This window comes from Alosa alosa, chromosome 13 (genome assembly GCF_017589495.1).
Source record: "Alosa alosa isolate M-15738 ecotype Scorff River chromosome 13, AALO_Geno_1.1, whole genome shotgun sequence".
Lineage (NCBI taxonomy): Eukaryota > Metazoa > Chordata > Actinopteri > Clupeiformes > Clupeidae > Alosa > Alosa alosa.
The window spans coordinates 17,173,341-17,190,464 of record NC_063201.1 but is presented as its reverse complement, the minus strand read 5'-3'; the positions used below and the strand labels follow the sequence as shown (position 1 = coordinate 17,190,464).

Genomic DNA, 17,124 nt, shown 5'->3' with positions numbered 1-17,124 from the left:
GATGACTGTAAATACCCTCTGGCCCTGGAGCTGTGCCGCTGCCCTCTGCAGCTCGCTTTCAGATCTGGCCAGTGCCCCTCAATCTGCTCTTCCCTTCACGTTCTCTCTCTTTCTCTCTCTCTCTCTCTCTTCATCCACCTCTTTTCCTCCTATCTCTCTCTATGCCTCTCTCTCTACATCTATCTCTTTCAAGTATTTATCAACTAATCTATCTATCTCTCTGTGAATACCTACATGGTTTACTGTTGCTTACTTACACACAAACTCAGAGAGAGAGAGAGAGAGAGAGAGACACACACACACACACACACACACACACACACACACACACACACAAAGACACACACACTGACACACACACACCTATACACATGCACATGCACACTCACACACACACACACACACACACACACACACACACACACCTACACACACACACACACACACACACACACACACACACACACACACACACACACACACACACACCTATACACACACACACACACATACACACACACACACACACACACACACATCTTCTCTTATCTGATGTCCTTTCCCACCTGTCCCCCCTGACATGACATGCGTACCCCAAAATAAGCCTGCAGCTGATATAAATCAGCTTCCTGGCCGTGGGCTGTTTTGGGACTAGGTGTAGCCCAGGCGTCTTTCAGCGCCCCAGCGCTCTTAACCAGCCCCTGGGCCACTTGGGTGACAGTGCTGACGCGTGACACGCCGCATGTCACTGCGTAAGGTTGCACCTGAAGAGAGGGAGGCACATGTTTCTTGGTCAGATGGCAAGTCCTCTGTGATCTTGTTTGCTTGTTTGTGCATACCCTTACGTGTTTGTTTTGTTTTGTTATTTTTGTTTATAACATAATTTTGTTTTATTATTTCGTTTTATAACCATGATTACTTCACTGTACACAGCATAATGTACATGTGGCATTTTAGAAAACTTTTGCAGACATGTTTTGCTGTCTTTTCAGTCCAATCTTTCAGTCCATGACTTTCCTCAGATTTTGATGACTGTTTTGAATCCAGACTCGTCTAGCTTTTTGACTCTCTGTGTGCGAGTCTTGAACTTCTTTTTTTTTCGTTATGAAACTTTTACCTTGACTGTCGCACCAGAAGAACCTAAGGACTAAAAACAAGGCACAGCCAAACCCTGTGTACCTTTGCTATATGGCTCATCATGAGGCAGCATGTACTAAAATGATGAAATGCTTTGACCAGCAGGGGATACATGCCGGACACAATTAGCCTGACGTAGTCATACTCAATTCTACAGTAGTCAGAATTTGAGTCTGGCACTGCTCTACTGGGACATGATTATGGGGTGTGTTTCAACTGAAACAGGGGGAAAAATGCCTCTGCACTCAATTGGATAGACCTAATCAATTATAGCAACGAAATAGCCTACCGTGAATCCTGAACCAAAACATCCTTCTTCTCGCTGTTTTAGTTTTGTTTCGCTTTTGAACATTTTTTTTAAGTTAATGCACTGTCAATAGGCTATCTTGTAGCCTACAACAGACACAATAGTGTAATCTAAATGTAGCTTCTCTAGCGACAACAACTTTTTTGTGTAAACAAAATGAACCAAAGGGCGCTCAGGTGATGTGATAGACTAGGCTCTGATGCTCATCTGTCCATCATCGAATAAAGCCCGCCTATACAATTTGATTGGTGCAAACTGCTCTGGTTCGGGCATAGTTGCTTCTCAATGGAACAAGTCCAGGCCAAATTTCGTGAGCGGGGTTTTCGGGCTGGCTTCCACGCTAGGACACAATAGCAGAAAGGGTCACATCAAAGCTGACCATTACAACATCATCATTTAGGGCATTATGAAAAGGGAACCTGGACTAACTTGAGATGTTTGCCATTGATATCATCTCCCCCACACTAGTATGGAAGAACACGTTGGGTTAGGCAGCTGGTGGGACCTCTCTCAGGGGCTCTGTGTGCCAAACCAAGCCTTTGAAATAACACACTGTATTTGAGGATCCACAAAGAGTTGGCAGCAGCAGCCGTTTTCCCCCCACATCAGCAGAAATGGAGATAAGGCCTGCAGGCAATCTGTTGCAAGACAACATTCAAATGTAACACAACACACCCCACTATTGACTTTTTCTAAGAAAGATTTTTCTGTCATTCAAATGAATGACTGACAATATAAAGTAGAGCTAATAACAGACAGCGCTGTGCACTGATCAGGAACTTGATATCTTGGTTGCAGATAATGAGAGACGCACGGTGACGGGAACATGGGGATACACAGTGTGTCTGGACAGAGGGCTGTTGTGTGACAGAGGGAGGAAGGACAGTGTTGGCAGCAGAGGGTGTGGCGGCATGTTATTCTGTGTAGTGCTGCGTTGTGCCTGTGGGGAGAGAAGGGGAAGAGAGCACAACATGTGACTGAACTTACACAAGGAAGCACTGAGCTCTGGAGTTACGAAAGCTGTGATGGAGACCTACGTCCGCTAGGATTCCACATACTTACCAAATGCAGACATTATATTGATAAAGCATTATTTTTCAGCCATTCTTACAGTAGTGCTTTCACACAAAATCTTCACTTCAAACAATCTTTGAAACCTGTCAATAAAACAGTAAAACCAAACACAAAATCTGCCAAACAATGCAATGCACTCCTGAAAGTATACAAACTTTTAATATTCTGCAGAGAGACCCTACTATATTTGAAAAGCAGCAGTCTGTTGTTTAATGTACAGGTGAATGACCACTAATACTTTTAAATTCAATTCCGTTCTGGTTTCTTCTTTGAACAGTAACACCCTGCCCACTGGCTTCATGAAGACTAGGTGCAGCAGAGACCCTGATCCTTTCAGTGCTGCGGCAGCAGCTTGTCAGTGGCATGTGTTTCGATTAGGAGCGTGAACCCCAGAGCTCCCAGCTCCCCTGTAGGTCCAGGCCAGGCTCATACGTACTACATGAGTAGGTCACGACAGCTTGGGGCAAGACAAGTGTGAACACATGAAGTGAAGCTCCTGTTTCCCCCTCGTCTCCAGTGGCCTCTGGTGTCTTCAGCTTATGGGAGTGTCAGGCACTGACAATGACAACGTGTTGCAGCTTTGGTTCTGCCGTTATATCTCTCAGCTGAAAGAGTCCCTGCAGCACAAAGCAAAGCGTGGATGCTTGACTGAGCAAGTTATGAGAATGCATAGGATGGCGTTTTTGTAGGGCAAACTAAAGACTACTAGACTATAGGGAACAAAGAATTTGTATAAAGTTAAAAATAGAACCTTAAAGAACATTGTCATGTAGGTTGACAATGTTATATGAGTTCCAGGTCATTTTGATCATTTGTTTACTTAAGTTTACTTATTTCTCAAAGAAATCTGTCAACTGTCAACTTCCACGGTCTGCGAAGCTCAAAAAAGCTTTAAACTCTCCTTAGAGAATACTCTGGGCTTAAGCATATTGCCACTATATAATCCTCATCACACATACAGACACAGAAATATGACTCTACAGAGTTCACAAGCAGCTGAGAGACAGCCTAACAATCTATGTCCCAACTCAAATGAGTTGAATGACTATGCTTGGAAACCACAATGATCAGATGAGAGCCATTTTCTGCTTGTGGGTTGTCAGTTAGGCCGCACATTCCCAGTGTTAGCCACTGCTGCGGGCTACTGAGAGACGACATAAGCTCCCCAGCATTCCCCAAAATGCTTTGGCCAGGTGCCGAGCAACTGTTGCTTGGGAAGCTTTTGCCCTGGGCTGCTGATGAGGCGTTCCCCAAAAAAAAGATCCGCCGTCAAAATCTCTAGGCTGACCTATATTCTCCCTGTCCTTTCCCGCTGGACATATTTACACATGACACAGGGGGTGGCTGGCACACTAATGCTGGTTTATGTGGTGGACTGATAATCAGTTAAGACACAGCAAATGAGATCAACTACCAATAGAAAAAAATAGAAAGCTAAATCTCTGAAAGAGATGACATCAGGACAAATTTTACTTATGCGATTTAACCATATGCAAGCTCAGATCCATTTTAATTTGATATTATTGTGATAGGCCTACTATATGTTGCAGGACACAGACTGATATTTTCCAATCGATGAACAGTCATAAAGTATAATGTCTCGTTCTAATTTATAGTCTTTTTACATAAGGTAAGTAACTGTCATCATATCATAACCATAACCCAAAATGTAGGTGCATCCAGTAACAAATTGTGCCTATATGTTTTACAGAGCTGAGGCTGCAGGCTCAAGCAGTCACAGTGGAGCTGCCCCTCATTCTTTGCCAAAGCAGGCAGAATAGGATTCATTCATCAGTTGTCGAGGATGACAATTCAAACACTAAAATAAAAATAGAGGATATTATTCCACTTATCTGCAATAACTATGTGTAGAAGGCATCTCTTAGGTGTAGACATTTTAAGTGATGTCAGAATTCTACAATTGAAACCAATTGTTTTTATATGTCATTACAAAATCACAGAAGTTTGATTCAGCTTTGTTTATGTTTCATGTTTTTTTTTTCTGCCTTGCTTAGATTCACATCTCTTTGCTACTTTAATGACAGGTTTTAAAAGAGTGGTTAGAACTACAGTCACACCCATAAAAGAGCCTGAGACGAGCTTTATGGACCCAAACAGAGTACAGAGTAAACAGAGTAAGCAGCTTTCAGAAAACCCTGATTGAAAGAAAAGAGAGAAAGAGGTGAGAGGGGAGAGAGAGAGAGAGAGTGAAAGGGAGGGAGGAACAGAGAGATAGAGATGGGCAGTTTAAAAAAGCATCTGATGGAAGATTAAGGACGGGAACATGCCGCCCTACTTCGCCAGGCAGACGGGGCAACGGCCGCTTGAGCAGACAGGGGGACACAACGGGCAGATGGGGTGGTGAGTCACCCCGGGGGAAGAGGAGTACCACTGCACTCAGCTCAGCTCAGAGCGCTTCAGCACGTTTCAGACGGAGACCCAGACTCCAGTCAAAACACGGGTGCCTCTGGGTGCTGATGCCATGGACAGCTCCGCACATGTAGCAGACTGGCACGTGGGCACAGAGCTCTCCTCAAACCATTACTGTCAGCCACTTTCTATCCCACTGACCAGAAGATGGTTAGGGAACACGGAGCATCCAAACAAAGCAAAACTGGGTCCTGCAAAACACATCAGGGAGAGTACAAAGATTTAATGTTTAATGAGAAACCTGGTATGAACCAGGGACCCTACGGAAAAAAAAAAAAAAAAAAACATACTCTGACTGACATTTTTCTAAAGCAACTTTATGGTGAACATACACCACACCACTTTGTGGTGTACTGTGTAAAAAAGCACATTGAATAACCTCTGTGTATGAAATGCGCTATTTAAATAAACTTGACTTGACTTGATTTGTATGGTGTTTATTGCATTCATTGTAGGTTTCCTAGGTGTTATCATACTGTACCCTACGTTCTTAGGATCTTGCTTCACCCAAGGAGCTACGGTTAAGATTCAAATCTATGTGTTTGAGTTAGACTTCCAGGTGTTTCTGTACACATACTTAATTGATCTCCAGGATAATAAAGTGTATAGTAATACTAATTCATGTTAGCTTGTGAACACCACTGTCATACTGCGGTTGTCGTGCTGAGAAAAGACCATGTCCAGGGCAAAAAAGAAAAAAGTGCATTTCAAAAAAATCTTTATTTTTTTGCAAATGTAGCATCAAACAAGAAAATCAGGTATATTTACAGACTACCCAGATGAGAACCCCCGGTCCAGATGTGGCGTAGATTGGGACCAGAATTCATGGTAAAATACAGGAAAGGTTCAAACAAATATGTCCCTCCTCAGGCACCATACAGCCCAGACTACATCTGATTCAGACTGCAGACTGGGACAGGAGCTTTCACACAGGACACACATGCTGTTCCTCCCAGAGAACCATGACTGGGACGGGGCAGTACAATACTGGCTCTGACAATAAACACACACACACAGGCCAGGCTACGAGAGCGATGATATGATTGTATATGGGCTATACAAACCCACAATAAGGACCAGGACAGGTGGCCCAGTGGGTTCTTCACAGTGATAGCGGTACAAACCTTTTACAAACTAACAAAAAGTACTGACATTTGGTTTAAAAGCAAGCACTCAATCGACCACATACAAGAACATACAAGATCAAATTAATACTCAGTTAATACTCATTTCTCTCCACTGGACACACACACAAATACAGTAAAGACAATAGGATCCATTACAGTCATACAGCCAAGGTCTCCTGTCCAGTTTGGACACCCTATCTATAGTTCCTTCTCTGGTAGATTTATGGATGGATACAGGGTAGATATTGCACTGAAATTGTTATATATTTAATTATAATACAACACCACTATTCACATAACCCCACAGGTGTTGCTAAGGTGACTGAAGTCAAATCAAATGCTTATGGTGAAATGTTTGACAGGACGTTCTCTTATTTACAAAGGTAAAGGAAACAAGTATTCACAAAGCCGAAAGGCTCTTAAGGCCTTATGAATCTCACCCTAACCCCAAACATAATGAAATGAATATTGATAACGACAGGTCTTTTGTGTACTTTATTAAAACGCCCCCTGCTTCTCTGCAGTGTGCCTGGGCCATCAGTTCTTTGTCTCTGTGGCTCCAAATTGGGGCAACGTCATGACGCATCAACGCACAGCCAATGGGAAGCCAACGCTCGGGTTCATGTCCTGAGCCGCCGTGGCTGGAACACTGGAAACGAGTGTCTCAGAAAGAACGTGCCACGTGATGGAACGCCTCTGAGAGAATGTGCCCTGGGATGTACGAGACCTAAGCGAAACAGGGAGACAGAGGTTGCCATACGAGGGAAGGGCAGTGGGGGGGGGGGGGTTGGTACGGGGCATAGACCGTTTCAAAATGTGTCGCACAGTTAGGCGGCAGCCCGTCACAGAGCATCACATCTGCCAAGGCAGGAGCAGCACCCCGGCCCCCCCTCTCGCACTCCATCTCCCCCGCCCTCACAGTTCCTCCCAAAAATAAAACTACCACTGCCTCTCCTAGACTTGTTTACAGTGAGGAGAATCAGTGAATCAGTGACTTTGATCTGCATCTACTGTGTCCTGGTAAAATTGACTTCATTTCAAAAACATATGGCCAACTGGCTAATTGGGAGGAGATTCCAGAAAAAAAGAATGAGTAGTCTAGATATTACTTCCATCTGATCACCTGGGATAGAGGGGAATTTTAAATTAAATAATAATAATAATAATAATAGGCCACATTAAAATGCCACAACAATGGTGGCCCAGTGAACACAAGACACTGAGACAGCTCATGACCTTCAAGACAAACTTTCACACATACTTTTTCCATCCAGTCCTAACACGTTGCTTACCTAGCAAGCCAGTGCACAGTGCAAGCAAGCAAGAAAGAAAACAATGATCCCTAAACCTTGACAGCTCCCTCACATTCACATTCGTCACACAGCACTACCTCCTCACTCAAGACACCCGTCAGACATCCGTGACATGTCCTCTAAAAGTTACTCGAGCTTCCTTCACCTGGGGGTGCTCATTGACTACTGGATCAATCCTTCAAGTAACTCTGTGCCCTTAAAAACAAACAATATATAAAGAGGCCATATAGATGTTCTCCAACCCCAGCCCCTCCCTTGCGGCTTTCCTCAGATGTTCCAACAGCCTACATGTTCTCCCCAGTCCTTCGAGGACAACCACCATGTGACACCAGCCTGCTGCCATCCTGTGTCTGATAAAGGCCGCCATGTTGGGAGATAACGCTGCACAAAAGGAGGGGTCTTAAGCCTTAAAACAACATACTGGTTAATGTATAGCAGATATAGAGAACATGTACCCGACACTCATCTACAGCTGTTTACTTATAAGCCCGAGACTTTAAAGTGCCCCACTTGAACCCAATGCTGGATTCACTGTATGCATTAGCTTGTGCCGGTTTGAACTGGCAGGCTGCATACTAACTGATGGCATTATTTATCTACAGGAGGTGAATGTAAAGGGGTTTATGAATTTTCTGGCCTACGCAGAATGTGGGGCATGTAGGCATGCAAAAGTGCTCTACTTTGGATAGCCAAAAATCCCCAAAACACCCTCAACAAGACAGATAGTGTCTAGCAGAGGCCACAGCCACTTCCTGTTCCGTACAGTTGGCACACTCCTGTGGGCGCCACACGCCATGCAGGAGGGGAAGTGGCCGAGCCGCGCTTGAAAACATCCGCCGACGCCACAGACTTGAGTCCCCCCAAGCACAGAACCATGACGAGCCACAGAGCGGCCCGCCATCACAAGAGAACAAGGAGGCAGAGACCACAGCAACTTCATTTTAGTACTGTACCTTCATTTAGCCTCCTGCTTGCAGATGACTGCAGATATACTTCATCTTGTCCAAACAAATTCACAGCTTTATTTTTTAATCAAAACTTTTGAAAATAACATACATTCATAGTTATCATTATGGTTTTAGAAGTTAAAAAAGGCTCTCCATGCAATATTTGAAGGTAGACAAAAATATATTACCGAGGATATAGATTCCCTAAGAAGCCACAGATTTTAAACGAGTTACCTAGTAATGCAGTATACCGAACAGCTAAACAGAAAAAAACAGTAGTGATGAAACGGCCCCTTTTCAAAGTTCCACTTTAGTTGCTAGAAATGCCTTGCTCTACAATGTGACTGTCGTGATGCCTGTGATGTGGAAAGATTCCCATTTGTTAAAACGGTCTAGTAAGGTGACATCTCCAACGCAAGTTCTGACAACTCTAAGGCTTCTCAAAAAACAAACAAACACAGAATCATAACACATAAGCATTTAGAGGGTTCACAGTTTGACCCCATCTTTCTCATGGGCCTGCTTTCAACTGTTGCTTGACATATTTAAATGTCGAGAACCTTGGCCAATTGCTGCTCCGTTTAAAAATGAATGAATTACCCCCACTAGCTGGGCATGACACACTGGCAGGACATGCATCGCACCCCTAGACCCAGGAGCAGCACTGCAGGATTCTCGCATGCAGGCATCGCAGCAAGCAGTGAAACTCAGGCCGCACAAGCACATGGGCGTTTTGGATGGGTCGCTCTCGTTCTCCTAACCAGTTCACAAGACCAGAGGACCCCAAGGCCATTACTTCATCGCACTCTTCCTCCTGAGGACAGACTTGGGACAAAACAAAAAGTCCTAAAAATTAAAACCGAGAAGCCTGCGAAGAGCCGTCCTGAACTCTGAACTCTTGTCACACGGTGCGTTCTCCCGATGTAAAAAACAAACAAAAAACTAAACGAAATCCAGTGTCTTAACGTGACTGTCAGCAGTGTGAGAGAGTGATTTTAGAAAGTGCTGGACGCCGTCGCCTCTTCATCCCCACCTCTTCCTTTCCTCTACTCCCCTCTCATTCATTGGCTTTCATCACTCCGGCCACTCCAGCCGGATCCCGGCGGCGCATGTTCAGGGGGTCGGCTCACGCTGGACCTTCTCAGTCATCTGGCGAGCACTGTAGTAGGACAGGCTGAGGCCCAGGATGGCCAGCATCATGGCAATCTGATTGACCGTCCGGTCCTGAGGCTGCATCTGTACCTCTCCTGCTACCTGTCTCTGTGGAGGGGAAACACACACACACAAGGGTTAGCTTAATGGCTGGAGTCTGAGCAATAAAATGTCTGCCTGCCAAACAATCTACATACCTAGCTGAGAAGTGACATTCACTTCACATTAAGGTGTCTGGAATTTTTGAATTTGGTAAACTAAATTTAACTCGCAGTTAACTGGGTACCAAAATAAATAGACCAGTTCACTTCCTTCTAAAAACTCATTTTGCCATGTGTTCTGGCCTGTGGTTAGGCAGAGCTGATTAAATATTTAGCAAGATGAGGAAGGGCACATTTTAGCACAGGACATGAGGTACAATCCAGTGGACAACAGATGGATGAACAAATAAATATGGAACACAAAACGTTTTACCCTCCCTTTGGGTTCACGGTTTCCTGGTGCTAATAGAACAACCTAAAGAACTCCATTTAATGATGGCCCCCACTGAGAACAGCAGCTCCACAGACAATGGCAAACCTAAGATCAATAGACTTAGTGTCAGTCATAATAATATCACTAGCATGCATCTGCCGCCAATGCCTCCAGATTGGGGTGGGGGATTGCCGACAGGGTGGGGTGGGAGGATCCTCCATTTTAAGAAGGGGCCCTGCTGCATACCAGAAATGATGTGGAAACACATCTTTACTAAAGCTTAACTTTGACCCGCAGTCAATGTAGATTGAGAAGACATTGACACTGACACGTCTTTCACAAGGCCCTCTTAAGCTACATTAAACAGTGTAAAATAAGAACAGGGATTTATGGAGGAGAGACTCCGTTTTCACATAATTGGTGCTTAATGTAGTTCTCACAACACACATGAGTAACACATGCCAATGAGGCAACTGAATATACAGGAAATGCACCCTCTGCTTTTATAAACCAGTTACCAAATTACTGTCACTCAACAAGACATATCGAAGCCATTCGCATTCCTCATTAGATTTAGGTGCAGCCTACCTGCCCTGTGGTTTTTTGGAGCAACTCTATACATTCCTGCCCATGTGAATCACAACCCATTCAACTGAGCTGGCATTTCCTACACCAACAAAGACTTAGCTGTGGGCCACCATGCCCATTGTTGGGGCGTCGAGCGGCACAGCAGACCAGGGTGCAGTGGCTCAGAACTAACCCCACTACTATACACTGACTCAGCCTGGGTGGTAGCAAAGGGACAGGGGTGGATTCAGTAGGATTCTTGTTTAATGTCAAATTCATGTCAATACACAGTCACAATGATGCACGATACCTAAAAATATGCTTACAATTCCTTGTTTGTTGATAATGGAGAGGTTGAGAACAGAAGGTATGATTTATCCTCACATTTTCCCACCGTGGAACACCTGTTGCTTAAAACTAAATGGGGATGGTTCAGACTGAGACAGGTCTAATCCAGGGCCACTGGCTGTTTGAATATAATCAGTTTAACGACTCGTAAAAATTAAACTAAAAGCCCAACTCCCAACATGTACGGCTTGCATTTTATTAGTGTTGGAACGGACCAGTTCTGACGGAACACCTGCATATCCACATACCTGGAGGAGACGGAAGTATCCAGGGGTTAGTCTGCCCAGTCTGATGATCATGTTTGTGCAAATGCAGCCGAGATGTTCTCTTCTGGGAAGGTGGGGGGGGCGTCTGCCAATGCAGCTCAGAGACCTATTGCGGGGAAAGAAACAGGAATTAATGTATAAATTACTACCATTTAAAAAACAGACATGCTCATTTACTGGAATATCCTGGTACGGTGAGGCAAATATACACATGGATCGATCCAATACCAACATACAAGCAATGACTTTCAACAAGGAAATGGACGCCACCAAGTATCATGCTCTATGAAAGGCTTCATGCAGAGAGATGGTCTATAAAAGGATATTCAAGACCTGGGGTTTTTCTTTGTAATAAACTCAAAGCAGCGGAGGCAAGAGGAAGACCACTTTAGCCCTTGGCTATGGCGTCAGACCCCATCTTAGCCAAGCAAAAACATTATCAGACCTCTACCATCTGTTCTTGGTTTGGACTGGTCCCTGGCAGCACACTCCAGAACCACATTGAAAGAATGCATTCCATTATAATATCAACATGTTTGAACTGGATCAGATGTTATCGAAACCCCAAAAGTTGACGAAGACAAGATGGAAAAGCTAATCGATCATAACGAGCTATGACTATTCTTGAAAGTACGCCATCACCGTCAACCCGATCACATCAAAGTTGGTGTAGGACACTCTGGATGATTTCTAACGCATAACTTTAGTAACTAATAACTGTTCTCAATTTTATTTATTTTTTTTTTAAAAAAAGGTGCTCTTTACTTAAACTGATACAAATGGTATTCAAAGCTCCTCAACCACAGAGGCATGACCGAATACGCATCCAAAGACATGTACAGTATATCAGAGTGGAAGAGTACAGTGTGAGGAGGGGGAAGCAAGGAGATTAAGGCTACATCTGCCAGCCTGACTACAGCTGTGCTCCTCAGTTCAGGTATGGGGGGGTAAAGATCACTCCGGGAAAGTGACTCGGAGGATGAAGTCCAGGAGGAGGTTCTGTAGCTGCTCTAGGGCAAATCCAAGTAATCCGAAACACGAGCGGTGCGATAAGTTATCCGCCAGGTTCTCACCTTTAACAAGCTTCCAGCGGGAGATGGAGCCAATGAAAAAGCAACTCCTAGCAGCTAGTCCAGGCTCCAGAAGACAGCCAACCAAAGCTTGCAACCCTGGGAGCCCTGCTGAGCGATGGAGTGCTCTTGAAATGAAGGGAGCACCCTCCTGCGCTCCACCCTTTTATAGAACCTCCTCTCGCACAACCAGATTGGTGAGCCTGTTCGTCGGTTCACTCCCTCTCTCGCACACATAACAACACAGCTGTCGCCAAGGATCACACTCTGTTGGTCGTGCTCATGCACACACCCACTTCCCTACCCAGCCACAACAGTGCAGGGGAAGAGAAAAACCGCAAACCCTCTGAACTTGTCAGATGCGATTTGCTCATCCAGTTCACACATGGGAACGGCTAGCAAGGGAAAAAAAGGGGGGGGGGTGCTTGTGTTTGATGAGCATGCTCTGAAGAAGTCAAATGCATAGATGCATAGATTATGCAATAATGCTTCCAACCCCATTGACCTGGCCACATAATCCTTTATCATATACAGTGGTATGGACAAGGACCTTAGGCATATTTGCCACTGTCCTACTGGCCTTTCTTGTCCTTTCAGCTACATGGGAAACAGAGGACCAATTACATTGTTGGTCTCATGTTTACAAGCGTGCGACTCCAACAGTAAGGCTTCGGGGCCATTTGTTGTGGTGTTATGTAAGGCTTTCCATTTCAGTGGACTGATAGAAGTAGCTGCCAGACCTGCAGCTCTGCCACAACAATGACGTAAAGAAAAAGTAGTGTCCTCAGAGGGGACAAGTTTGACCCCTAAGTCGTCAGATGGAAGGTCAAGACTATCAACAAGGGACATTTCTGACGTTAAATCATGAAAATATTCAATTTCAAAGTCTCCAAAAATGCCAAGATTTATTTTTAAACTTCTACGAGTATGTTGATCAGTGCTTTGATAGGTGGGGTACCCACATGCCGGTTCAAGCATGCAAAGTCTATTTCAGCTGTAGTCATTTGGAATGGGATGTGGGCTGCTCTTCATTCTCTCATGAAGATCAAACATGGCAGGCAAGTCCAATTAAATCACCAAAAGGAATCCTTCCTGGTAAAGCCCTGTCCATCACTTCATGGTCACCACACTAGCCTAGGGCTAATATCTCCACACCTGGCTTTAGGTACATGTGCTGAGGTAAAGTGTGTCAGCATACGTCAGCTTTCTTTAAGGGTTTAGGTAAGTTAGCTGGAAAACTCAACCATACCCACACAGCATGTGGGTGCTCGCATGACGGTCCACTGGCTGGCATAAATGCCAAAGAACCTTGCGGCAGATGGGTGCAACTCGTGCAGACACAAGTAGTGAACAGGAATCTTTAGACTGTACTGCTCAAGTACTCTTTAAAATCCGGTAATGCGAGATCAGGAACCACTCCAAATGTGTTGTAAAAAACAGGGGACGGACTTAATGTAAAAAAAAATAAAAAATACATCCTTTGAAAAACAAAAACGATGCATATAGCATTGAGCGTTGCATCTTCAAGAGCTGTCTTGTCTTCCCACAAGTGAGGATGGGGGACCTCCCCGACTCTCAGCACGTGGGGGTGAAGCATGGGTAGACGAAAAGGTAAACATTTCTATAGAGCTCACACCCCTATCTCAGGTGCACAGAGGAGATGGGAGAGACTCCTGGACTATTTGTTTTTTTGGAGCGTAATGATGTTGTGTCAGTCACGTGAGTCTACGCAAGGTACAAACCAATCACGTTCCTTCTGGAAAAGCTTCACCTAGTCACTACTCAAACTCCCCTGCCTCCCTCCCTCACCGAGTAACCCCACCATACACACACACAGCCATCCCTCCTAGTGAGTGAAGGGGGGTGAGAGAGAGAGAGAGAGAGAGAGAGAGAGAGAGAGAGAGAGAGAGAGAGAGAGAGAGAGAGAGAGAGAGAGAGAGAGAGAGAGAGAGAGAGAGAGAGAGAGAGAGAGAGAGAGAGAGAGGGAGAGAGAGAGAGTGAGAGAGAGAGAGAGTGTGAGCGAGAGAGAGCCTGCCACGTGGTGTTGTGTCGGGGCCCTGTCTGCCTGCCTGCTGGAGAGCCTCAACAATGGGCACTGGGAAATGCAACAACTGCACATTCTGCATCACTGCTGCTCCAGCTCCTAATCCCGCTGCCGCGCCACTGATCTAATAGCGCTGCACTGGATTATTACATCATCCCATCGGTTGCATAATCTAGCGAGTCAATCCCACTGCCTCCAGCAGGCAGGAGAGGGGCCGGAAACCCCCACACTCACACACTCTCTCGGACACACACACACGAAAGCAGGGGCGTGCGTGTCGGCCTGCATGTCGGCCTGTAGCATGTAGTGGTTTCCATGGTTACATGATGCAGATGGAAAGCTTAAGCAGCCATCATTGACATGGTTGACATGGCCGACATGGCTACATGACAAAAGGGGGGGGTTCTAAAGTGGAGGTCAGAAAGCGGGATTAGTAAACCCCCGCCATAAACACAACAGGCATCTCCAATCAGATTGTGAGAGTTTACCAGCTTACCACGTGAAACAATATGAAAGCCAAGCGCAAGCCACCATACGGTCAGCACACTACTCTGGAGCTCTACAACATGGCTGCCCAGACTGCAGACAACTCTTAAATTGCCTCAGCTTGTGTGGGTCCTCCTTTCACAGTTCTAACTAGGTGACCCTACTGCAAGCCTGCATAGTGGCTGTTGGGCAATTGAGCAAATATATAGAAGTGTGTTGGGACATTTTATCCCTAAGCAATTGTGCACCTACACAATTAACACCGTAATGACCTAGGCTAGGCTACTCATCTTTATTGGGGAGCGTAGGCCTACCTCCCCAGGTCCTATGTTCCCAGAAAAAAAAACCTAACCCTAATCCCAAGAGGGGAACATGGGACCCGGGGAGCATAGGGCCCGGGGAGCATAGGGCCCAGGGAACATAGGGATAACCCCCATTTTATTGCTAGGTCCACTCAAACATTTGCCTCGGTTTCAAATTACAAGACTACACCAATTTGTGGTTCTCTGCAACACTTCATCCAGTCAGCCATTGTTACACTTAAGGCTTTATAAGGAAATCAGAACTCTAACTTCACACACACACTGCAACAGGTGTTAAATTCAAATCAACTCAAAAACAGAAAATAAACCTAAAGAAGTCAAAATGGATGAAAATAGTTAATTTGACTGACAAGTGGGAGGGCACTTTATGCAATGTTTTTCAGACCGCCATAAATGGCCCTAATGCCATAAATCTTACCATTCAATACTGTCAAAAACTAGCTCACACAAACGTTAAACCCTGTAGGCATAGGCTATTGCAGATATAGCCTGCCATCAATTCAGTTACATTTAAATGCATTAGCAGTGGACAGTCTGAGGGTGGCGCAACTCGGGAACACCGTGTACTAATCAGAGCTGAATTGCTGCAATTGGGTGTTAATGTTAAAATCTCCAAATGGGCTACACTTGGAGACCTCCTCAAACCACGGAATCCGAGTTCTATCTTGGTCTTAACCATTACGTTGACCCCAAGGATATCTATCATCAATTCTTTCACAAGAACCTAACTTCTAAAGATAGCCACACAGAGAAATCTGAGTCAACCAGCCTTATAGCACACTGCATGGTTTGCTAAATCCTAAACAGTGTCGTTTTAATCAATGAATTGTTGGTCCCATGTCACTGCAACTCCCCCAATTAACGCCGCAATCTAGCCAACTTTGAATGAGCCTCGATCCGTCTGCGCCCCTGCCTGCCCCCTACAAAGCAAACCATGGAAGTATAAAGAAACATTTGTTGCAACACCCTATGCCGCTGGATAAAATGTATAAAGCATATGTGCACGCCAATAGACACATTGTCTGTGGAAGTCATTCTCTTTCCATGCAAAATAGCCTACAATTGTGATTGTGCTTGTTTAAAGTCGTTTAAATAAGTGGGGGGAGTGTCACCAACGGGTTTAATACCATACGGTCTTCAAGATTACACAAATAATAATAACATCTGTCTAAACTTCCTCAAAGTCTTAAAAACATTGGTATATTTTGGTAGGCCTATGTTGAAATTCTGATAAACAAAAAACAGCCTAGGAGCTTACAATGCGATGATGTACGAGATCAGGGCAACCTCTGCCTCTTTATGTAAACGTAACAAAACCACATGCAGTTCAGAGCCTTGCCTGGAACATTTTGTGCCCAAGTGAAACACAATCAAAAGTTGAATATAATTAATCCAATGACGCAAATTACTTTACCTACATTCTCTAAATAATTGCAGCCATCATTCATCTCAAATTACTTCGTAAAGCCACGAAGTCTTATGGTAATGAGTGGATAATTAAGTAATCTGCGTTATCATGGCAATTTTGGAGCGCATGAAGCACATTTTTGGAGCGCCATTATTACATGATAAGTGTTTTTAACAATATTGTAAAAGCTTACCTGCAACTTAGTTGGGTCTAGGGTATTTCAGCGTGCTCCTGTGAGTGTGGGGTAAGACCACATGATGTTCACGTTGGTGGATATATAGGAAGCTTGACTAACCTATAGATGTATGGCAGGGGTGGGGACAGAGGCAGTCAAGGAGCGCGCAAGTCACAGAGCGCTCATACAAACACAGTTACCCCCCATTGGCGTAAATGGAATCGCCAGACATGGTTCATGTTTATCCGTTGTCGTTTCTGTTGCCAATTCTATGATTTTAAGTTTTGATGTGCCTGGACATATCAGGCTGTGAATTGATGGAATAGTTTTGGTGCACCCCGCAGTCAACGTGTGTAGGGCCCAAATAGCCTAATACATTACGAAATTAAAAAATATGTCTTATATCCAAAAGGCATGGGGTTAAAAAAATGTATTCTCACTGACCTACATGATGTTGGCAACCATTCACTGTAGAA

At 44.7% G+C, this 17,124-nt stretch overlaps 1 long non-coding RNA gene across 1 annotated transcript; it reads right to left on the bottom strand.

Moving 5' to 3' along the window:
- Window positions 1-8,984: 8,984 nt before the first annotated feature.
- LOC125306486 lies at window positions 8,985-16,783 on the bottom strand. Its single transcript, XR_007195570.1, has 3 exons — window positions 16,667-16,783; window positions 11,125-11,248; window positions 8,985-9,595 (listed from the first exon to the last, which is right to left on the bottom strand). It is a non-coding gene; the product is annotated as an uncharacterized LOC125306486 (long non-coding RNA).
- Window positions 16,784-17,124: the final 341 nt, after the last annotated feature.